The 24,808-nt window shown below is 34.8% G+C and overlaps 1 protein-coding gene and 1 non-coding gene across 4 annotated transcripts in view; both read right to left on the reverse strand.

Moving 5' to 3' along the window:
• Positions 1–24,808, reverse strand: part of Zswim5 (zinc finger SWIM-type containing 5) — a 179,384-nt gene that overhangs the window by 138,563 nt on the left and 16,013 nt on the right. The window lies entirely within an intron of this gene.
• LOC120891034 (U6 spliceosomal RNA) lies at positions 1,900–2,005 on the reverse strand. Its single transcript, XR_005735469.1, has one exon. It is a non-coding gene; the product is annotated as a U6 spliceosomal RNA (small nuclear RNA).

The raw sequence follows: 24,808 nt of genomic DNA on the forward strand, positions 1-24,808 counted from the left end.
TGCCAAAATACTTACATGCAAGGTTATTTGTTGTTTGAAAGTATTGGAAACTCTATAAATATTCATTCAGGAAACTGGTTGAACTACACTATATTATTGTATATATACTTAATGAGGTACTATGCAGCAGTTAAACAAAAACCCTCAACTGATAATGGAGTGATTTCTAGGCTATATAGTGAAGTGAAAAAAGCAAACTACAAAGGAGTATATAAAGTATGCTATTCTGTGCCAGAATGAAACGGGACATAAAAGCACATACATGTATCTGTTCATACACACACACATATACATCCAACTACTGATAAATATATTTTTATTATGGATTATTAATTCACTGCATAAATATATCAGTTTTTTAGCTACTCCTCTGTTTATATTTTATCCTGCTGACAATATTTTCAGTTGTCTGCTAATATACATGTTTTCTTAATGGACATGTGTTCATTTATCTTGGTAAAAACTTACAAGTAGAAGTGCTAGATCATAAGTAGGTTGTATGTGTAGTTTGATAAAAAACCACCAGATATTTTCCCAAAGTGTTTTATACCATTTCTGAAAACAAGATATTCGAGGTGAGGGTGCTTCAATATCCTCATATTTAGTGGTGTCATCCCTATACTTTTCTTACAATTTTGCTGTATGTTTGAATCATTTCAAAACAAAGTTAAAATAGAATTTATCTATATTTACTTTATGCCTGTTCCAAGTGAAATAGTTACTACTGTTGTTATTATTTCATAGCAACTTATCCAAGGTCACAGATAATTGTTGGCATTATCCACTAACCCCATCTCTCCACTCCATCCAGTGTCCATGCCATTATGCTGATTGTCTTTATCCACACAACCTGCCTCTAAACTTTTCCCATGTTCATATTTCCAGAAGTTTTATCCCATACTTCGTTTTAGCTACATATTTTCTTGGCCATGCTTTTTTTTTTCCCCAAGAGTTTTTTTTAAGAGTGTTCTATGGACAAAAGCATTAACAACCTGGGACTAAAAGATAGCGCCAGAAACTGAGACTGTCTGAGAAATAAAAAGACCTCTGCTTGTCCACATTTTAGACCTCAGCATCACCCCAAACTGTTCCACCTCCAAAATCACTAAGTCTCATATCCCTTCATCTACTAATGCCTTTTCTTTTTCAGTGTTCACTCAATTATCCCATTATAGATGTTTTCTATATCACTTGAACTTCCAGTCATTAGTCCATTCATTTTCTCTATTCTTCACTGCTCTCTTGGGTACCTAGTCTATAGCAGTCATTTTAAAAATATTGATAAATAAAATCACCATCATCCAGCTTAGATTCTATGGTTCATTATTTTAAATACTCTCTTGTCTAAAATCTGTTACTCAATTCTTCATTTGAAAACCACCTGGCAAAACCTTAATTCTAGAACTATCTATGTTCTCTATGTTGGCACTTAAACTAGAAAGCAGTGCTAAACAAAAACCATACAATGAGACTAACTAATGCTACTGAGAATTCAGGTTCACAAGTTTTATTTGGGTCCACAATAATATCAGACGTTCTTATTATGTTTTCTTCATCATCTTGGACTTCTTTTTCAGCAACAGCTATATCAAACCTCTTCCTATTTCTTCAAACTCCACTTGTTATCTACACTTGGAGGTTTCACATACATTTCAAATTCAACACGTTGAAAACTGAATTCAACATTTTTTCCATCTAACATAACCCCTAATCATCCAAATACATTTGTTCTTTCTCCAGCCCCCTCATCTTGGTAAATGGCACTACCATAAGGCCGAAAATCTGGCAATCATCCTTGTTCCAACTACTGCCTCATACTTAATAAGTCATGTTGACTACTTCCTATATATGCTTCCTATATTTGGGTACCAAGTATCCCAAATCAATATTTTCTTTTTATTTTTTAATGAAATGCTAGTAAATGTGTGTGTTGTCCATGCACAGGGGCCATGCTAGTCTCTCTGTATGTTTCCAATTTTAGTATATGTTCTAATGAAGGGAGCACTCAAGATTCTTTTCTCTTTTTTTAATTGATTTTATTTTTAAAATATATGATAGCAGAATGCATTACAGATCTTATTACACATGTAGAGCACAATTTTTCATATCTGTTTGTATATAAAGTATGTTCACACCAATTCATGTCTTCCTACTTGTACTTTGGATAATGATATCCATCACATTCCACCATCATTGCTAACCCCCTGCCCCCTCCCTTCCCCTCCTGCCCCTCTGCCCTATCTAGAGTTCCTCTATTCCTACCATGCTCCCCCTCCCTACCCCACTATGAATCAGTCACCTTATATCAGAGAAAACATTTGGCATTTGTTTTTTGGGGATTGGCTAACTTAGCATTATCTTCTCCAACGCCATCTATTTACCTGCAAATGCCATGATTTTATTCTCTTTTGTTGCTAAGTAATATTCCATTGTGTATATATGCCACATTTTTTAATCCATTCATCTATTGAAGGGCATCTTTTCTAAAAACTATAGTTTTTGAAACCCATTCTCCTGGCCTCTACTCTAAGCATAATTCTAATTCCTTCTCCAAACTTCAGAGTTAGCATTCTAATTGGCTTAAGACCCCAGTAGGACCTCTTTGATAGGATCCTAGGTAAACTGCCTTAACTTTATAAACTTCTTTTAGTCTCAAACATGTTAACTCTCACCCCTAGAACTACATTTTCTATATAATTCAATATTGTCTACCTGATATGCTTTCTCTGTACCTCTTAACCTGGCTCATTCTTACTTAAATTCCATGTCTCAAATTAAACATCACTTACTTTAGACTCTACCTTATTTTCCAGAGTAAGTAAGAACCCAAACTCATACATTAGTATAAATCAACATAATATAGAGTGGTAATTACAAGTATGAAAAGTGGTAAAATTTTTTAAAGTCTTTTTTTTTCTACCTGGAAGAATCACAGACAAGGCAACATCTGTACAGTTTTAAAGGATGAAGTGAGTTCACTCTTTCTCTCAACACACCACACACACACACACACACACACACACACACACATATACACACACACACAAGGGAAGAAGTAAGCACAGTATCCAAACAGATACACAAATACATGAATGTGACAGGGCATGAGAAAAGCTTTAAGGAGGGGACAGAAGAAGGAGAGAGGATGAGGAACAAATAATTTGGTGTTGTAGTAAAATAAAGCACAAGGAAGTGATAGATCCTCTTCATACTTAACAATGGTGATCTGCAGAACATCTGTTTCAGAATTACTGAGCATTTTAAAAAACATACTGATCTTTAGGTTTCATCCTGGATCTAATCAATCAGAATCTCTGGAGTTGTAAGCCCAATAATCTGTAATTTTACCAACAGCCCAAAAGATCTTATACCCATCAGTTCAAAATTTTTTTAATAGAGGGAAACTGACCTTGGTCCTAAAAACAGTCATTTAAGTAGTTTTATTTTTTATATAAATGTGAAGACAGAAAAAAGTTCCTCTTTAGTCAACAGGGACTAGCAAAAATTTTTAAGGCTCTAGAATAAATAACACACCTTAGACCCCTTCCTCCCTAGTTAACAGGGATGATTAAGTGGCTTAAGCAAACCAAGGTAAACCAGGGGAACAACACAACAAGTTTTTTGCATTGGAAGGCAGAAAAAAAAAAGCTTAATCCTTGAGAGAATCTCATAGGAAGACACTAATTGTAGGGTCTGCAAAATGAAAAGAAACCCAAAATCAGCTAGGCACAACTCTTCTGTGACAGCAGGACCTTATAAAAGAGTGGACTAAATTGTGTGCCTGAAGTGACCAGAAACTAATAAGTGTACAAAGAGAGATACCCTGGGTCAACTGAAGCACTGAGATAGTGAGTTGTCCATGAAGTCATCCTCACTTGAAAAGACCTTACTGGTCTTTACCAAAAGCTGAACGAGTTAAATATTGCTGCCTGGGGACCAGCAGCACCAAACAGCCGAGATAAGTGTTTTGACTCTGAACCATCTGGCAACGAAAAAACAGTAGTAACAAACTGAAAGTCACCAAAATTCTTCCCTGCTGACTAGTGGAAATCAGATATACATTATGTTTAGAATGAATAAACTCTCTGAAGTTTTCAGACAACTGCAGGGGAAAGGGAAATGCCTGTATTTTAGACAACATATGGGAAGGGATAACATTCATCTGTCTGCTAAATGCAGCATCTAGGGACTTGGGTTGGTTTTAATCTAAATTAGAGAAATAAGAAATGGACTACATTTTTACTCTAAGTGTTATGAAGCAGATCATATTAGTTGCATGATAATGTGTGTAAAACATCTAGCACAGTGTCTGACTCATTGCAATTAATCTATAATAAAGGGTACTCATTGCAGCTGTTATTATTTTAGAGGGAGAGAGATACAAAAGTGGTTAAAAGGTTTACAGTCTAAACATTAGGGAGAATGGTTACAAAAAGGAAAAAGTAGGAGAAAGACCTGAGTTTGGAAAATATTTGTCTTTAGGCATGATGATTTTTCATTAAAGAAAGACATCTAAATAGAAGTATCTGCTTGCTTAGAATGCATACATTTTTGTTTACTGAAATCTTATCCTCCTTCTACCATCGTCCAGCTCCCATTTCTGCTAACATATCCTCAATCCTTTGCAATCATTCTTGCCTTCTTTGATCCTTTAGTACTTTTATATTTCTACAATTCTGTTTTATATTATAATTATTTTTCTACACTTTGTCTTGTCAACAAGATTGTGTTACTTTAGGGAAAGGAGAGACTAAATCCAGGTAGATTTTTGTTTGTCCCATAGAATTGGGCCCATAATGAGTACTTAGTAATCTATCAGCAACTATCAAGGTAAGAACCCGACCTCTTTATGAACATAAATAAGATCACCTAAATACCACCATTTCTGGAATAAACAAAAGGAACCCAGGATTCTGTGTGATACTAGCAAGATCCCTGATCCTCCCTCCCCTTGCTCAACTTGCACAGGTTCCTTAATCACCTTCAGATCCTCATAATGCCTTTTATGCCCACTTAATTCCAAAGAGTTCAGTGCTCCCAGGTCATTCCTCAATGCCCAGATTCCACCCAGATTCTAATGCCCATATGTCAATATGAGCAATGAGACAAATTCTCCACATATCTCAACATTATTACACCATTTCCTTACTTTATTTTCCTCCATAGCATTTATCACCATCTGACTGTGATGTTGTCTGGGTCCTAACTTTAAGTAAGTTCCATGGAACAAATATAAAAGCCTGTTTTATTCATTGATCCAAATCTAAACCTAATATAGTACCTGGCCTATGGTATGGCTCAACAGATATTTGCACAATAAGTAAAAATGAATACACATTTCATTTGTTAACACAGTCAAACAAATACTGACTGCCTGTAATGTATTCCAATGACACATTTATAAATAAGAATGGCAAGATTTATATCTTCATTTAGACTCTGCAATAAGAGAAAATATTAAACACTATGTAATTATGCATAATTATAATAAATGTGTTCAAGGAAAGTATAGGAGAGGGAAACCTGACCTAGGAAGACAGTAAGGGAGAATCCAAGCCAGACACTGAAGAAATACATTTAAGCAAAGACTGAAGGATAAATACGAATTATTTGAACATCGAAAGGTGAAAGATTTCAGACACAAAGGATGTCTCAAGACTATAAAAAGGAACACAGTTTTTTGTTTAGAAGCTTTATTTAGAAAAATTGAGATGCAATAAATTGTATTAATATAAAGCATATGATTTGTTAAATTCTGATGTGTTAAATTGGATGTAAGTTTAGACATACATCCATGAAACCATCACCACAATCCAGAGAATGAATGTTATCTGCATCCATCTTGGCATATAATTTGATTTCTTCTTGTTTTTGTTTTGGTTGGTGTTTTTGTTTTTGTTTTATTTTTGTTTTATTTTTATATGTAACTGTGTAATGAATCCAGGGGCACTCTACCAGCCCTTCTAATTTTTTATTTCGAGACAGGATCTTCCTTAGCTTCCCAGGCTAACCTTAAACTTGTCATCTTCCTTTCTCAGCCTCCTGAGTAGTGGGGATTACAAGTATGTGCCACTACACCCAGTAATATGGAATTTTTATTTATTCAATTAAGATTTATTGGTACCTACCATATATATTGGATATATATTGGTATATGATCCCTGTCCTTTTATACTTCAACAGGTATCTATTCAAGAAGTAAAAGAAGGCCTGGGTAACTATGTCTGTGGAGGTAGTATCCTTGCATACCATATTTTGATTTTTATACAAAGAGCCACAGGTTCAAGTCATGCTTAACTTGAACAGGAAGCCATTCAAAGATTTTAAGTAAGGTAATGGCATGGTTACATTTGTCTTTTCAGAAAAAATCATACTGACAGAAAGTGAAGAACATGTAACAGAAAGTCAAGAGTGGTTTCTGGGGGAACCTGTTAGGAAAGTGTAATAATCCTGGCAAAGAGATGATGAAAGTTTGGCAAAGGGTTGTGGTGGCAGAGAGGACAAGTTTTAGAATGATTTAAGAGATAATTAAGAAGCAAAACCATAAGAACTTAGTGATGTGTTAGATATAATGAGACTAACCTTGCATTTGTGATCCTCCTGCCTCAGACTCCCAGGTCTCTGGATTATAGGTATATGCCATCACGCCTGGCTGATTCTTAGTTTTCTTGCTAAACAATTATCTGAATGTGATGTTACTTCCACAAAGGAGACTTTAGAGGAGAAAGACTGGGTGGAAAACATAAGTTCAGTCTTAGATATACTAAGTTTGATGGGTTCAAAAGATATCCAGAAGGCAGTTAATTATACAAGGTTGGGTAGACTAGGAACAGGAGGCAAAGGTGATTGAGAAAGACTAATTAGGCAAATAAAAGAAATACTAAGTACCAAATTGGAATGAAGTAAAACAACTATCTCTATTCACAGATGACGTGATCTTACATACAGAAAATCCTAAGAAATCCACACAAAACTATAAGAGGTAATAAAAACGTTCATTTAGGAAGTTTACAATATTCAATACAAAAAAATCAGTTGTACTTATACATATTTCTAATGATTGATACAAAAATGTAATTAATAACAAGAACCTTACCATTACACCAGAAATTTCCCTCATGTCCTTACCAAACAGTCTCCTCCAGAAACAATCATTGTTTTGATTTTTTTAAAACCACTGGTTATAATTTTGCTTATTCTAGAACTTCATATAATAAAATTTAAAAATACATATTCTTTTGAGTAGAGCTTTTTCCATTCAGCATTTTTTTCAAGACATATTCATGCTGTGTACATCTGTAGTTATAGTTTGTTCCTTCTAATTAATGAACAGTAGTAGTTCATTATATGAACATACTGGATTATTTAACAATTCTCTTGTTCAAGTACAACTAGGCTGTTCCAATTTGGAGCTAGTATGAGCAAAGTTACTATGAACAATCTTGTACATAATTTTGTTACTATCAACAATTTTGTTGATGTTGTTAAAATAAACTTTATTTAACTTGGGTAAATATTTAGAAGTAAAATTCCTGGGTCATAAAGTAAGTATATGTTCAGATCATTTTCCAGAAAGGTTATATTATTTTATATTCCTAATAATAATATATGTCTGAGACCTTTTTTTTTTTTTTTTGATGGTGGTACTGGGAATTGAACACATGACCTCATGCATGCTAGGCAAGCAGTCTACCACTGAGAACATCCTCACATCCTTAACAATATTTGGCTTTTTAATTTTAGCTAGAGCAGTGGGGATGTTGATTGATATTTCTCTAACAATTAATGATGTTGAATGCTTTTTCATGTGTTTATTGGCAATTTGTGTTTATTTAATTAATTTATTGATTTATAATACTAGAAATTGAACCCAGGAGTTCACATAAGCCAGGCAAATGATTTAACACAGAGTTAACTCCCAGATATGTATATAATACTTTTTTGGGTGGGGGGATTGAATCCAGGAATGCTCTACCACTGAGCTATATCTCAAGTCTTTTTTATTTATTTTGAGACAGGATCTCACTAAGTTGCTGAGGCTGGCCTTGAACGTGCAATCCTCCTATCTCAACCTCCCAAGTTGCTGGGATTATAGGCATGTGCCACTGTACCCAGCCAAATATAAAATCTTGTAAAGTGTCTGTTCACATCTTTTTTCCATATTTTATTGGATCATCTTTTTCATTATTGAGTTGTAAGCATTCTTTATATATCTTAGATACCAATCTCTTGTCAAATGTATGTTTGGCAAATATTATCTCCAAAGGACAAGTATTTATTCAATGAACTACTTACAGATTTTTTTATACCTTTATTTTATTCATTTAGTTATTTATTTATTTTTATGTGGTGCTGAGGATTGAACCCAGGGCCTCGCACATGCTAGGCGGGCGCTCTACCGATGAGCCACAACCCCAGCCCCAACTTACAGATTTTTAAGTAATGCTACTGAACTCCTCTCTTTGAAATTAGAGACTCGGATTCAAATACTGGCTATACATACAACTAGTTGTGGGAGTTTGAGGAAGATATTTAACTTCTTGGGCATTTTCTTGCTTTTATAATTTAGAGATAGTACTTATCTTTATAGGTTTGTAACAATTTATACAATGAATTTCAATGCATCTAGCACATAGAAGGTCCTCAATAAATATTAGTTCTCCTCTTCTTTATTTTAGTTCCATGATAATATGGCAGTTTCCGCCTGAAATAACTGAACTTTAATTATTAGGTCTGCAAAACTCTATAAAATTCTGAATTTTCACAATAGTAGAAATCACTGAGATAAAAGACCATAAAAAATTAGGGCTTGCTAGGCTCGGTGGAGCATGCCTATAATCCCAGTGGCTTGGAGGCTGAGACAGGAGGATTACAAATTCAAGGCCAGCCTCAGGAAAAGCATGGTGCTATGCAACTCAATGAGACTGTCTCTAAATAAAATACAAAATAGCACTAGGGATGTAGCTCAGTGGTCTAATGCCCCTGAGTTCAATCCCCAGTACCTCCCCCCCAAAAAATTAGGGATCATGGGAAGAGATTAATGTCTTTCTTTTATTATACTTCAGTAGCATATGTAAAATAAGGCTAAACCTAAATGTAGTCAAATCTAATGAAATTCAGCTAGAGGCTAAATTAAAAAGAAAAATGTGTAGAATTCATATTATGTTGTACTAAGAGTTTTCTGCCATTGCATCTGGAAAATTTTAATGACTTGTTATTGCACAAACAATTGTACTGAATCCTATGTATACTAGAATTAGTTGCATTTCATTTCTTACATGAGAAAGTCATATGAAAAATATTTTAGCACCTGTGGCATACATATAATCTCAGCAACTCTGGAAGCTGAGGTAGGAGAGTCACAAGTTTGAGACCAGCTTGACAACACAGGAGGCTCTACTCAAGATAAAAATTTTAAAAGGGGATGGTAGTGTATGCTCAGTGTTATATAAACCGATGTTCCTTGGGGGACCTCAGTAATTTTTAACAACGCAAAGGGGTCCTGAGACAAAAATTTTGAGATTGATATAAAGCACTGATTTGAAAATATGAATTCTCTTCATTTAAAGCATATTATGGTCTTTCAAACTTCTGGATAGCTTATTCTCTCTTTGCTATTTGTTTTTTTCACTTGCATTTAATTTGGGGTGTGGGTACACAGCTTTGTGGTGGAATATTTGCCTAGCATACACAAGGCCCAATCCTGGGGGGACAAAAAGAATTGTGCACATTCCCTTTAAACAGTTAAAGTTGCAAACACTAACCACAACACTAGTATTTCCTTTTTCTTTCTTTTTACAATAAACTAGAATCCTATCAACTCAATGAGGGTTGCACTATTTACCCTATTCTATAGAATAGGGTAAATAGTTTACAAATAAATTTTCTGGTACTATGATTACTAATAAATACATTTTATTTGTAAGACTTAAATTTTTCTATTAAGTAAATCTGCAGTGTTCCACTAAAGGGAAAAGTATTGGGAAGCATTGCCCTGATATTATCTCGTTGATCCATCTCCTCCCATTTTTAACTATTGCCACTACCTTTGCTTACCTATTTCACCTCATAATTGTCACAAATTTTATACCAAATCTTCTGTAAAAAAAAAAAAAGTGGAGTGTGACCATTATGTGATGCTTTTTTTAAAAAAAATTGTGTTGGCATCACTCAAAAATCATTTATTACTAAACTATCTTTGGTGCACGCTTAGGATGCTCAGAAAACAGAGCTGCCAAGAAGATTCTGCACCTCTAACATTGGTTTCATTATCTGTCCCCTGTCCTCAGCACCACTCATGTAAGACAAGTTTACTGTTAGTATTGCAATGCTCTCTTAACAAAGCATGTAAACTATACTGAAATCTGTAAGAGGGATAGGAGATGTAACTCAATAGTAGAGTGCTTGCCTAAGTGCATGCACGAGATCCTGGGTTCAATCCCCAGCCCTGCAAAACCAAAACCAAAACTATATTATGCATATAAACATTACCGGTTATGAGATAGCTTCCTAATTAAAAAAAAACTCAACAGTAACATGATGGCTGTAAAATGGTAAAATATTAAAACTGAGCAATATTTGTATGTATGCATATGTATGTTTGTGTGTGTGTGTGTGCGTGTACATGGCTATTTTATTTCATTTTAAAGGTAAAGGTTCTACAAAAGCATTTTAAAGGTTACGAAAAACACTATATGAGCCTATTTATATAACACTGTATGCATGAATCACTGCACCCATATACTAAGAAAGCTGTTTGGAATCTGCAAAGAATGTCTAGATTTTTACCTTTTCCCTCTGAGCTTTTAAAATGACTAATTAAAAAATAATAAAGCTATTTTAAAAAATAATTATTTTCTAATCCATAACAGTCATGGAATTAATCATATTCCCTCCTGTCTCGCTCAAAAACAAACTAAATCACATTTGAGAAGTAAACATTAAGGTCCTAAGAACAAGTATCTACATAAATTAAAAAATAGTTTTAATTTTAGAAAGGCATGTTATACACTCAAAAAAAAAAAGATGGTGGCCCTGAAATGACTTATCAAATTTAAAATGACTGAATAATTGCCAATATTCAGCACAGTACTGAATTTACATTCTTTCACATGCTTATTGAAAAATAATTACATTTATAGCAATATAGCAATTTTTAAATTTTTAAATTTTAGAAATCACATATATTTTTCATATCTATTTTAAATGTTACACTTTTTGAGAGAAAAAAAATACATTGAACAATGTAAAACTAAGAAATTTCAACATAAAGATTTATTCAATTAACTGTGTTGTTACTTACTGAAAAATTTTGCCACTGCATCAACTACCCTCTGTTGGCTTCCAGATTAGCCCATGTTCCTGCCTATATGTTTTCAGTTCCCTAAAATTACATTTTCTTTGAAAAATTAATAAAATGCCACATACATTCTTCTGTTGTCTTTTCAACAAGATCTGGCACTAACCACAGCAATTAAGACCTGCCCCCAAAATTAATTTGATGTTGAAAAAAATTAGTTTATGGTATTTCTTTGTTATAAGGTCAGAAAGTCAACTGAATTTGTTACCTCCAATAGCATGTGTCCAACAAAAAATAAAAACTGATATTGGGCCTAATTTTTAGGCCTAAACATTTGTTTTGACACCTTCAAAACAATTCCAAACTGCAGGCGAAAATCTACTTATAAGAACATATTCATGGGGCTGGGGTTGTGACTCAGTGGCAGAGTGCTTGCCTAGTATGGGTTCGAGTCTCAGCAGTGCATACAAATAAATAAATAATAAAATAAAAGGTCCATCAAAAACTAAAAATATTTTTTTTAAAAAAGAACATATTCATGTATGAACTCAAATATAATGATCAAAATAAAGGAAAGATGATTCATTCATTGCTAGAGCCAAAATGTGGCTCATAGTTTTGAAAATAAACAAATATGATTCTGGCTGTAATCCCAGCTACTTGGGAGGCTAAGACAGGAGGACTGAAAGTTTGAGACCAGCCTCAGAAACTTAGTGAGACCTTGTTTTAAATTAAAAAAAAAAAAAAAATTAAAGGGTTGGGAATCTAGCTCACTGGCAAAGTACCCCTGAGTTGAATCCCTAGTATCAAAACAAAAAACAAACAACCTCCCAACCCCCCAAAAAAACAGCTTAAAAATTCTGTTTGGGGGCTAGTTTGAACTCTAATCATTGAGCATGGTCTAACTATAATTGATAGTTTTGCAGCAAATAAACTACACAAATAAGAAACTGCTAATATCAAAACAGAACTTTATATTTTAACAAGAACTTTGGATACATAATCTTCTGCAGCTGAACTCTTTCAGTAAAAAATATCCTCCCATAAAAGGAGCTATTAAAAATTGCTGCAAACCTCTCTTACAGCATGTCCTCATAACCTTAGCAGGATCACTAAGATCACAGAGTTTACAATAGTTATTAAACAAACCACATGGTTAGATTATAACCATCATAGCAAATTTTATAAACCAGTCTTGGGTAAAACTTTCAAACATTGCACTTCTTTTCTTCCCTTGTTAAAACTGCTTTTTACCAAATTCAGAAAGTAAGCTAAGAGTATCTAAAACTTCTATGGGAGGATCATAAAGGCAAATAAAGATAAATAAAATCAGCCCATTTATTATAAAATTTCCCCATTTATAAAAGTATCTGTTTGGTTTTTCTATCTATACCACAAAGTAAATTCTTTCTTTCTGTTAAAATGTATAACCACCACCAAATTAAACCATCTTGTATTACAGAAAAAAGGTCAATAAATGCTTAATAATATGCTTAATATTTAATACACAAATACTTAATAAATTCACAATATATGAAGTGAATATATTGAGCTCAACTACAGAGTTATTTTTCTGGTATAGTACTGCTAGCCAGTTACAAGTATCTGTGCGTTAAAGATGTGATTGATATAAGAGAAAATAAGAATGAATGAATGACAAAATCTGTCTGAAGTTTTTTTATTTACAGACAGGAAAGGAAATAATTTCACTATGTAATTTTTTCCTTTAACTGATTTTTTTTTGCCTTTCTCAAAACATTTTTTAGTACTTAAAATTGTTCATTTATTTTTCACTATGCAAAACTAAATGTAGCATAGTGTTTAAGACCTTAGACACAGGAACCAGACCTCCTGTGAGACAGAAAGAAGAGCCTTATGTTCCCCAAGAGGTACTTTAAAAATTTTTCTTTCTTCTATATTTGATTGCCATAGCTGCCCCAATCACCTCCCCCACTAAAAGATTTGCTTTGGCTGTGGCATTTTGGGTCATGGCAAACACCTCAGATTACTCCACCTCCTCTGCAGCCAGATATCCCCACTCTGGTCTGTGAGGATCTCCTCTCTTCCCCAAAACTAAGCAGAAAGACTGCAGTAAGCCACAGGATATTGTAAGTATGACTGAGCCTGCCTTTTTTTGGTCTATATAAGCAGCCTTCCCCTCAACCTTATTGAAACAGTTTGTGTACTGCTTCCTTTTAAATTGCAATGTAAGTCCTAATTAAAGCCTCTTTCAGAGAGTTTTATTTAGCCTATTCATGATTCCTATCTTGAGCTGGTTGTGCTAAGAGCTGGTAATGTGAAAGGCTCTTGGCACTGAAATCAGCCAGCAGCCAAGGATGGTTACACTGAGGGGCCTAGCAGACAGAGAAATGGCAGGGAATGATGGAGAGCTGCTGGCTCTGCATATTTTAAGAATTCCAAAGAATTCCCATTAGCTGCTGGTTTCAGCTGCTAAGGTTAAGTGGGGAGAGTTGCTAACACTAAGAACAGAGAGTCTGGTATTTAAAGCTGCTAACAATGAAGGAGCTGCACTTTGCCTATTTGTGATTTCTACCCCACTTGAATTACAGAACCCACAGCAGATCGGTAACACCAGGGTTCTAACTCAGTTTTCCCACTTAACTAGCTATATGAACTTGGACAAGTTTTGTTTGTTTGTTTGTTTGTTTGTTTTAAATCTGGGCCTAATTTCTTCATCTGTAAAACTCGGAGACTAACACTACATACCCCAAAAGAATGAGGATTAAATAAATTAAAACTTATTAAATAAGCAGCACAGTGCCTGACACATAGTAAATACTATGTGTTAATCTTTAATATTGTTTTTGCCATTTTTGTGTAAATAAAAAGTAAATTAAATGCCAATATTTACAAAGCTTTAAGAATTCGAACACTTTAAGTAACAAAGGCAATAGTCACTGTTTTAAAAAACCTTCAAAATTTTATCCTGTAATTTGAATAACCAAATATTATTTAAAATGAAATTAAGAAGTATACATTTGTACTGCTGATAACTTAACCTTTAAAATGAACATGAAATAAAACTAAAACATTCAAAAATGAATTTTATCCAAATAACTACATATTTGAAATGTTAGCTAAAGAAAACATCCTCTAAAATAACTCAAAGCGGGCTGGGGATGTGGCTCAAGCGGTAGCGCGCTCGCCTGGCATGCGTGCGCCCTGGGTTCGGTCCTCAGCACCACATACAAAACAAAGATGTTGTGTCTGCCAATAACTAAAAAATAAATATTAAAAAATTCTCTCTTTCAAAAATAAATAAATAAATTTAAAAAAAAGAAAAAATTTCAAACAATAAATTTTTAAAAAATAAAGTAAAAAATAACTCAAAGCAAAAGAAGTAATGGTAATTAATTAAAGATTAAATATTATATTTATTTATTTTTATTTTCAATCATAAACTTGAAGAAATGTTACCAAGTATAGTTCCAATGATTATTTATTTATTTATTTTAATTTTTTTGCTATAGATGAGCACAATACCTTTATTTTGTTTATTTTTATGTGGCGCTGAGAATCGAATTCAGCGCCTCACATGTGCGAAGCAAGCACTCTACCACTGAGCCACAAATCCAGCCCTCCAATAATTTTGTTTATGTATCATTTGGGAATAAGTTTATCAAAATGCTGCTTCATCACCCTATAGTTTTTGTATATTTCCTTCAAATGAGGATATTCTTGGGCTGGGGACAGAGATCAGTGATATAGAGCTTGTCTAGCATATGCCAAGGCCCTGGGTTCAATCCCTAACACCACAAAACAAACAACTAAAAAAAAAGCAAATAAGGACATTCTCCTACATAAACAAACAAAAAAAAAATCAAAATCAGAAATCAATACTGAAACGTACAATCCCCATAGACCACATTCAAGTTTCGTCAATTGTCCCAATGATGTCTCAAAAAGGATCCACTCCAAAGTCATATAGTCATTTAGGTTTTGATCTCTTTACTCGCCTTCAAGCTGGAACTCTCTTAGTTTTTCCTTGACTTTTTTTTTTTTTTTTTTTTTTGTATCAGGGAATGAACTCAGGGGCACTCAATCACTGAACCACACTCCCAGCCCTATTTTGTATTTTACTTAGAGACAGGGTCTCACTGAGCTGCTTAGCATCTCACTTTTGATGAGGCTGGCTTTGAACTTGCAATCCTCCTGCCTCAGCCTCCCAAGCTGATGGCATTACAGGCATGTGCCACCATGCCCAGCTTTCCTTGACTTTTATAACCAATACTTTTAAAGACTAGAGGCTAGTTTTTTGAAAAATGATCCCAATTGTTGTCTATTATTTCATCAGGATTAGATACAAGTTATGCATCTTTAACAGAAATATCATAGAAGTGGTGCTATGTTCCTTATTGTATCCTATCAAATGGCATACAATTAGAATTTGGCCTATTACTGGTAAGGTTAATTTTGCTTATCTGACAATAGTGTTTGCCAGGCTTTCCTATTATAACATGTTACTCTTTTTCCACTTATAGTTAAAATATCTCATGGAAAGCTATATTCACATTATACAAATATACACATGAAATTTTCAAATTACTCATTTCTTATAAATAACATAATGACTACATGAGTTTCTCTTTACTAACTGGATTATATCCATTACTATCATAATTTAGTGCTCAATTTGTCCCACATTTGGCCAGTGGCAACCCCCCACAAGCTAGTTTTTGTGATCTTGTGACATACTATCATGATTCTTCAAGAACTTCCATGCTTTGTGACACTAGAACATATTCGGGGCTTTCTCTGCCTCAACTCCTAGATTGAGCCAGCTTTCCAAGGAGCTCCCATTCCTTTAGTAGAGAATAGCACTTAAAAACAAGATCTGAACATTAGGTATGCTTACTACCACTGGGATAGCACTGCTCCCAGGTCCTCTGAGAGAACAAAATTTTATATATATGTATATGTGTATATATATATATATATATATATATGTGTGTGTGTGTGTGTGTGTGTATACATATACCTTAAAAAAATACACACACACACACACACACACACACACACACACACACACACAACATAGGTATCTCCAATTACAATCCAGTATCTCAAGGTTCATTCTAGCTTATCTCCCTGTCTATATTTTAGCACTCTTCTGATAGTGAGAAGCCTGGCTTTTGTTGGCTTTTAGTACTGTACTTAGTTGATCAATACTAGAAAATAATCTATTTTCCATTGCTACCACAACCCCCTTCCTTAAGAACACTCTCCTCTCTTTCCTTAGATAGAGCCTACACCCACTTTTGCTACCTCCTGACATGCCCTGCTCATTCCACTTGAATTCTAATACTCCATGCCTTTGTGGCCCCCCACACCTCTATGCAAAAGTCATCTTCAACTCTTTCAGACTCCATGTGGATACTCTTCTTATTCCAGTTAAGTTTACATCTATACTAGGCCATTGTTCCAGATGAGCTCTAATACTCTCTTGAATTCAGGCTCTTGCTACTCTCCATTCTCCTCTGTTCCTTTTCTCTCGTTTTCCCAGGAATGTACTGAATGTTCCTGAATTTTTCAGGAAGGAAACTCAGAAGAAAGAAGGGAGAATGGTTAAGGGTTCAGGGACTAAAGACAAGAGGGAAGAGAACAAATATCATTTATGATAACTTAACATTGGCTACTTTGCTACATAATGATTCCTTTTGTTCCCAAAACCTATGCAGAAAATAAGGAATAATCAATACAAGAAATAATAGGGAAGAAATAAAGAATATGATGTTGAAGAAAAAATATTTTCATATATATATATATATTACATTCTTGTTTTTACTTATATATCCAACCATTAAGAATTACATAGATTATAACAAGGTCAGGCCCTTTTTTCCACCTGGTAATTGAGGAAACACATACACACACTATACACGCAAGGAATTTAAAGTTCTTAAGTTGTAGGCAATGCAGAGTGGCAAAAGAAATTCCTTTGACCCTACAACCAAACCCTACAACCCAAACTGTAAAATCAATAATGGTTAAAATTAGAGAGGGATATACTTCATTAGAAAAACTTCTCTTAATTATGAATTTTCTTAAGTGGGAGACAAGAGCCTGAGAATATTCTCACTGCCCTTCAGGGAGACTGAGCAGACAGGTGTTACTTGATACCAAAGGATAATCAACTCTATAATACATCTTTATATCACTTCTCCCCCCTTCCCTGTGTCACTTCATTTTCTCTGACTCTTGCTTCCCTAGAACTGCATTCCCTAATGACATAATAGCATATTAAAAAAGCATTTCCCAGGGCTGGAGATGTGGCTCAAGTGGTAGCTCACTCACCTAGCATGCATGAGGCACTGGGTTCAATTCTCAGCACTACGTAAAAATAAAATAAAGATATTGTGTCCACCTAAAAATAAAAAATAAAAAAAGCATTTCCCAATTCAATGCAAGAAAAACTATTCCTTAGTCCAGTGTACTCTATGGTACAAAAAAACAGTTTTATCACCTGATAAGGATGAAGGGTTCCAGATTAGAAAGGAAGAGGAAAAGTTGCTTTATGAGAAATAAGATCAGAAAGGTTACAGGTATAAGATCAATATTCAAAAAAAACTTTATATATACTAGCAATAAATAATCTAAAAATGAAATTAAAGTAACCATTTCATTTACAATAGCATGTCCTAATGCCCAAAACCTGACAAAAGAGATTTTACCTGTGTGATTAAAGTTCTTAAAACATGGAAATTATCCTAGATTTTCTGAGTGGCCCCAATGTAATCATAGGGTACTTATATGAGGAAGCCAGGAGACAAAAAGTCAGAGAAAGGAAATGTGGCAATGGAAGCAGAGGTTCAAGTGATACAATGCAAAAAAGGGGGAAAGGGCCATGAGCCAAGAAATGCAGGTTCTTTTAGAAGCCAAAAAAAAGTATGGAAAGAGACCCTCCCCAACAGCCTCTAGCTGAAACCAGGCAACAAAAGAAAAATAGATTAATTGTACTTTATAAAAAATTAAAACATTTGGCCAGGCACGGAGGCGCATGCTGTAATCCCAGAGGCTCAGGAGGCTGAAGTAGGAGGATAATGAGTTCAAAGCCAACCTCAGCAAACACAAGGCGCTAAGCAACTCAGTGAGACCCTGTCTCTAAATAAAAAACAAAATAGGGCTGGGGATGTTGGCTCAGTGGTGAAGTACCCCTGAATTCAATCCCTGATATCCCCCCCAAAAATTAAAACATTCGTGCCTTAGAATACACTATCAAGAAAGATAAAATGATAATTTATTTGCAAATCATGTATTCAATAGGGGACTCATATCTAAAATAAATAAAGAACTCTTATAATTCAACAGTAAAAAGACAATTCAAAAAGGGGCAAATTATCTGAATAGATATCTCTCTGAAGAAGATACACAAATGACCAAAAGAAAAGTGCATGAATAGATGTAAAAAAAATCATTATTCATCAAGGAAATGGAAGTCAAAACCAATCGCAATGAGCTACACTCCCCCATGTACACAGGATAGCAATAATCAAAGTGTTACCAAGTTGTGAAGAAAACTGGAACACTCATATATATTGCTGGTGTGATTATAAAATGGTGTGGCCACTTATAGAAATGGTTTGGCAGTTTTTCAAAATGTTAAGCATAGTTACGGTATGACCCAATAATTCTACTCATACTACAATCATTTCCCAACAGCAGTGAAAACACATATCCACACAAAAGCTTGTAGATGAATGCTTACAGCACTCTTATTCATAATAATTAAAAGGAAAACAACCCCCCAAACATTCAACAACTAATGAATGGATAAACAAAATGTATTATATCCATGTAATAGATCGTTATTCACCAATAAAAAGGAGTGAAGTACTGATACAGACTACAACACAGATGAACCTTGAAAACAAGATACTAAAGTTAAAAGATGCTAGTCACAAAAGACTACATACTATGATTCAAGTTATTTACTTCTTTATTTATTTACTGGTATTGAGGATTGAACCCAGGGACACATACCACTGGGCTACAACACAAGACCTTTTTATGTTTATTATGAGACAGGGTCTCACTAAGTTGCTGAGATTGGCCTTGAACTTGTGATTCTCCTGCCTTATTCTCCCAAGTCACTTGGTTTTCAGGTGTACACCACCTCACCCAGTATATGATTCAATTCTTATGAAATGTCTAGAATAGGCAAACCCATAAAGACAGAAAGTAGATTAGTTATTGCTTAGGACTAGCAGGGACAAGATTAGAAAGTAATAACCAAAGGACATAGGGTTTCTTTCAAGGTAATGAAAAATATTCTAAAATTGACTTTGATGATAGTGTCCCATAGCTGTGGATATACTAAAAACTACCAAATTATACACTTTAAATGAGTGAGTTGTATGGCACATTAAGTATATCTCATTAAAGGTACTGATGGGGAACTACTTTAAGAGTTCCTCAAGATCTCATCAATCAGCCTCAAATTCAAAGCAAGAAGAAGATAGCTTCCTTATAAAATCCCTCAATAATACTAATTTAAGTCTATGGTCTGATAGATGACATATTTATCATATAGCCATATAATATAACAAATAAAAATCCAACATCTCATCTAGGAGTGAAGGCAGACACCTGTAATCCCAGCAGTTTGGGAGGCAGAGGCAGGAGGATCGAAAGTTCAAAACCAGCCTCACCAAAATAATGAGGCCCTAAGCAATTCAGTGAGACCCTGTCTCTAAATTAAATGCAAAAAAAAAAAAAAAAAGGCTGGGCATGTGCCTCAATGGTTAAGCACCCCTAGATTTGATCCCTGGTACAAAAAAAAAAAATCCAACATCTCAATGATCATTTCTAATCTCAAAGTGAAAAACCACTCACTAATAAAGTTCTAAATGAAACTACATTAAAATAAAATATAAAAATATAAGATTTTGGTTGAGTGACTTCTTTTGTGGTTGATTATTCTGATGTTATATTAGTATTTGCAAGAGACAACATATGAGGTTGTGCTGTCTACAAAATCTACAAAATTCTGCAACTAATACTCCAATAATGTTATCAAAAACATTAATACAGCATATTAAACAATGTTATAGTTGATGTCAAAATCTACAATGATATACCTGACTTATTTTTTAAAAAGAGAAAGAGAATTTTTTAATATTTATTTTTCAGTTTTTGGTGGACACAACATCTTTATTTTATGTGGTGCTGAGGATCGAACCCAGCGCCCTGCGCATGCCAGGCAAGCACATTACTGCTTGAGCCACATCCCCAGCCCTAGACCTGACTTTTTAAAATGTTTTTAGTTGTAGATAGACACAAAACCTTATTTTATTTATTAATTTTTATGTGATGGCTTAGGATCAAATCCAATGCCTCACATGTGCTAGGCAAATGCCCTACCACTGGGCTACGACCCCAGCCCCAACAGGTCTGATTTTAATGTCACATAATATACTATAGACCTGACTTTTTAAAAATGTTTTTATTTGTAGATAGACACAATGCCTTTATTTTATTTATTAATTTTTATGTGATGCTTAGGATCAAACTCAATGCCTCACATGTGCTAGGCAAGTGCCCTACCACTGAGCTACGTACCCCAGCCCCAATAGGCCTGATTTTAATGTCACATAATATACTACCTTAACAACAGATAGTGGCCATGAAACAAAGAATCCACCAACACAAAGAAGAGTAACATGAGGGAGTAGTCACATTTAGCATCTAGGTTATCACTGAGGCATGTCTTGGTCCTACCTAATGTTGACAGTAAATAAACAGATACAGTGGCCAAGGCCTGAGAAAGGATATGGTAATAAGGATGGAACTCCTTTGAGAAGACAGTCACCCTCTTTTTACCACTTAGGTAAACCACAAGAACAGTGAAGATTCTGGCCAAAAATTTAGAATAGAATCTAGAAGAAGCAGACAATATTATGTTATGGAGACTAGCAGCAGTAGCAGAGGTTGCAATTTGGCCCCTAATCCTATTCCTTAAGTTTTCCCAGAAAAAGAGACTAAACAGAATCCTGGAGGAGTTGTTCCCATACAGGGTGGATTTATTATATGAAATGAATCCACAAGTCACAGGAAATACATTGACCAGATCCTTCCCTCAAGATCAAGGCAATCATAACTACCTGGAGAGTTGGCTGCTGGAAGTTCACAGCTATTTCCTTGACACAAGCTACCCTCAAACAGATTGAGTTCTCTGAAAGCAAACATGATAGAGTTCAGGATGCAAGATACCTATTAGGGAGCAACACCTGGGAAGCAAAGGCAGCCAAAGCAGGACTGAAAAGAGAAAGAAGTCAAACTGCAACACAGTCCTGACAAAAGCTCAGCCAACAGGTATGACTCCCTTATACAAGTATTGCCTTGGTCAAAGAAGTACCTGTTAGGCTGAAAGAGCTGTATAAAGTTAGACTTTTATACTCCCACCTTGCTCATCCATCTGCAAGTTGACTTTAGAAGAGTGTAACCTCTGATGAGACAGATATCACAGCTGATGTCTGAACCAGCTGAAAGCTGGAATCTGTCTGATAAAAGCATTTCCTGTAGCTAAACAGCTACAGGAAACTTGCTGTTTAGCTACAAGTTCCTAGAAGAGGAATTGTGAAGTTCATCTCCATCTCTACCCAGAAAAAAAAGTGTCACATACAAAGTATGCCTGCTCCCCCTCAGGTCAACCCATATTCATTCCAGACAATTTGGAAGTGCCATCCCAACTCCCAGAGCTCTACCTAGAACTTGCCAAAGTCTCTTACAACTATATCAATTCAATCTTTCTGACCTTCTAATCTTGCTTCCTTTACTCCCTTGTAAGTGTTCTTGGCCCTAAAAGCACTCCTTAATATATCTTTTTTAAAAATTTTTTTTATTGGTTGTTCACAACATTACAAAGCTCTTGACATATCATATTTCATACATTAGGTTGAAGTGGGTTATGAACTCCCAATTTTTACCCCAAATGCAGATTGCAGAATCATGTCGGTTACAATCCACAATTTTCCTTAATATATCTTCTGCAAGCAAATTTCCATCTCAGAGTCTATTTCCCAGGGAATGCAACCCAAGGGGGAAAAAAAACAGATTCCAAAGGAAGATTCAATAAAGAAATAGGTAGGGGGATCTTCGGTTGTAGCTCAGTGGTAAAGTGCTTGCCTAGCACATGTGAGGCACTGGGTTTGATCCTCAGCACCACATGAAAATAAATAAAAGTATTATGTCCATCTATAACTAAAAACATACTCTAAAAAGAAGGAGGTAGGACCTACTCTGTTCAGTAGTTTCATAGGGTAGTACTTTACTTAAGCTAATGAAAATTGTGAAAGCTCAGGTGTCTATGGCATAATAATGTTAGGCCATCATTTTGTTCAAACAATTTTTAAAAAGCAACTTACACAGCAGCATTTGGATTAAATAACAGAAGAGATAAATGCATTAGAGATTCCAAAATTAAAATATTTAACCATTAAAAGTAATGAAGAGTAGAGCTATGTTAATCTTAACAAAACCTAAAACTCTTCTGTTCATAACCTGAAAATAGGTAGGATAAAAAGATTTATGGATCACTTTCATCTACTTTATATACATCAAGTCTCAAAGGAAACAGGAATTAATTGCAGAGTTTTCAAATACACTGAATTCTTATTCTCCTACATAAATTACTGCTTTCTGAATTTATTTGGGACATAGACCCCCTTGAATATCAAATTAAAGTATGTACTATCTTCTATGAAAAATGTCCACATGCATTTTGTAAAATCTGAAAATAATTTCAGGGTTTCATGGATCCAAGAGCCATTTATAGATATGAGGTTAAAGAACCCCTGACCCAATCCAGTTAATAAAGATAAGATGACATCATTCTAGCCCATAAATTGAAAGTCAAAAGATGCCTAACAAAAATTTTGGCTAAATAAACCATATTGTCTTTAATTTATTTTTATTACTTTATTACATATGAAATGCATGACTAGATTCACACCATAAAAATTATTCGAACAACAATGATGAAACTAAATTCCCTCTTGGCCACTACCCATTCCCACTTTTCTTCAAAGATTATTTATTAATTTGATGTAAATCCTTTCAGATTTTTCAATGTTTTTTCAAAAAATAAATGCAGCAATTAAAATTAGCAGGGCACTGTGGCATACACCTGTAATCCCAGCAGCTCAGGATGCTGAGTCAGGAGGATTGCAAGTTTAAAGCCAGCCTCAGCAAAAAGCAAGGCACTAAGCAACTCAGTGAGACTCTATCTCAAAATATAAAATAGGCTGGGGGATGTGGCTCAGTGGTCAAGTGGCCCTGAATTCAATCCTGGTACCTCCCCCCAAAAAAATGTATAAAATTGTTTTGGATGAATTTTGTGTTAAGAACTAGCTTCCCCCGTGCCCCCCCACCCACTAGGGATTGAGCCCAGGGGCATTCTACCACTGAGCTATATCTCCAGTCCTTTTTTAAAAGGATTTAGACAGGGTCTTACTAAGTTGCCCAGGCTGGCCCCAAACTTGCAATCTTCCTGCCTCAGCCCCTGTGTCAATGGGATTACAGGCATGTGCCAGCATGCTGGACAAGAGCTAGCATATAAAAACAACAAAGGATAGCTATAATAACAACGAGTTATTTTCACAAATAATATAAGCAAATTATAATTCTAAGCTCAGTAACTTTTTCAAATTAACTCTTTCTTGAATCCAGTCTATTCATTTTAATTCAATTTAACTCATAAATTCCAAATCTGGTTTGGAACAATCTAGAGCATAAATCAACAAACTCAATTCAACCACATTTTCTAAGTTCATTATAATTAAGTCACTGTGCTAAGTGCTATGGAATAGTGGTTTCCAAGCATTTAAACATGGGCTAGGGATGCAGCTCAGTAGAAGAGTGCTTGCCTAGTATGTGTGAAGCACTAAATTCAATCTCCAATACTGAAAAAAATTTTTAATTTGAGAAAACAAACATTGAGACTCTGTCAAAAATACAGGTTCTTGAACCCAAACTCTAATCTTGGTAACTAGAATTTCCAAGGGAGCCCCAGGATCTGGCACCAAAGCTCCTCAAGTGACTCTGTAAAGCAGTCAGGGCTGGGATCACTATTATGAAAATTATACAAATGAACAGAATAATGTTCTCAATTCATTTAAATAAGATCTATTTAAAGTCTATTACAAGAGTGAACCTCAGGGCTGGGGATGTGGCTCAAAGTGGCGCGCTCGCCTGGCATGCGTGCAGCCCGGGTTCGATCCTCAGCACCACATACCAACAAAGATGTTGTGTCCGCCTAGAACTAAAAAATAAATATTAAAAATTCTCTCTCTCTCTCTCTCTCTCTCTCTCTCTCTCTCTCTCTCTCTCTCTCTCTCTCTCTCCTCTCTCTCTCTCTTAAAAAAAAAAAAAAAGAGTGAACCTCAATGGTCAAACACTTGCCTAGCATGCATGAGGCCCCAGAAGCCAAAAAGGAAAAAATAAATAAATAAAGTTCATTAAGAAACCTACTAGATAGAGCACTGAATAAAT

This window comes from Ictidomys tridecemlineatus, chromosome 11 (genome assembly GCF_052094955.1).
Source record: "Ictidomys tridecemlineatus isolate mIctTri1 chromosome 11, mIctTri1.hap1, whole genome shotgun sequence".
NCBI lineage: Eukaryota > Metazoa > Chordata > Mammalia > Rodentia > Sciuridae > Ictidomys > Ictidomys tridecemlineatus.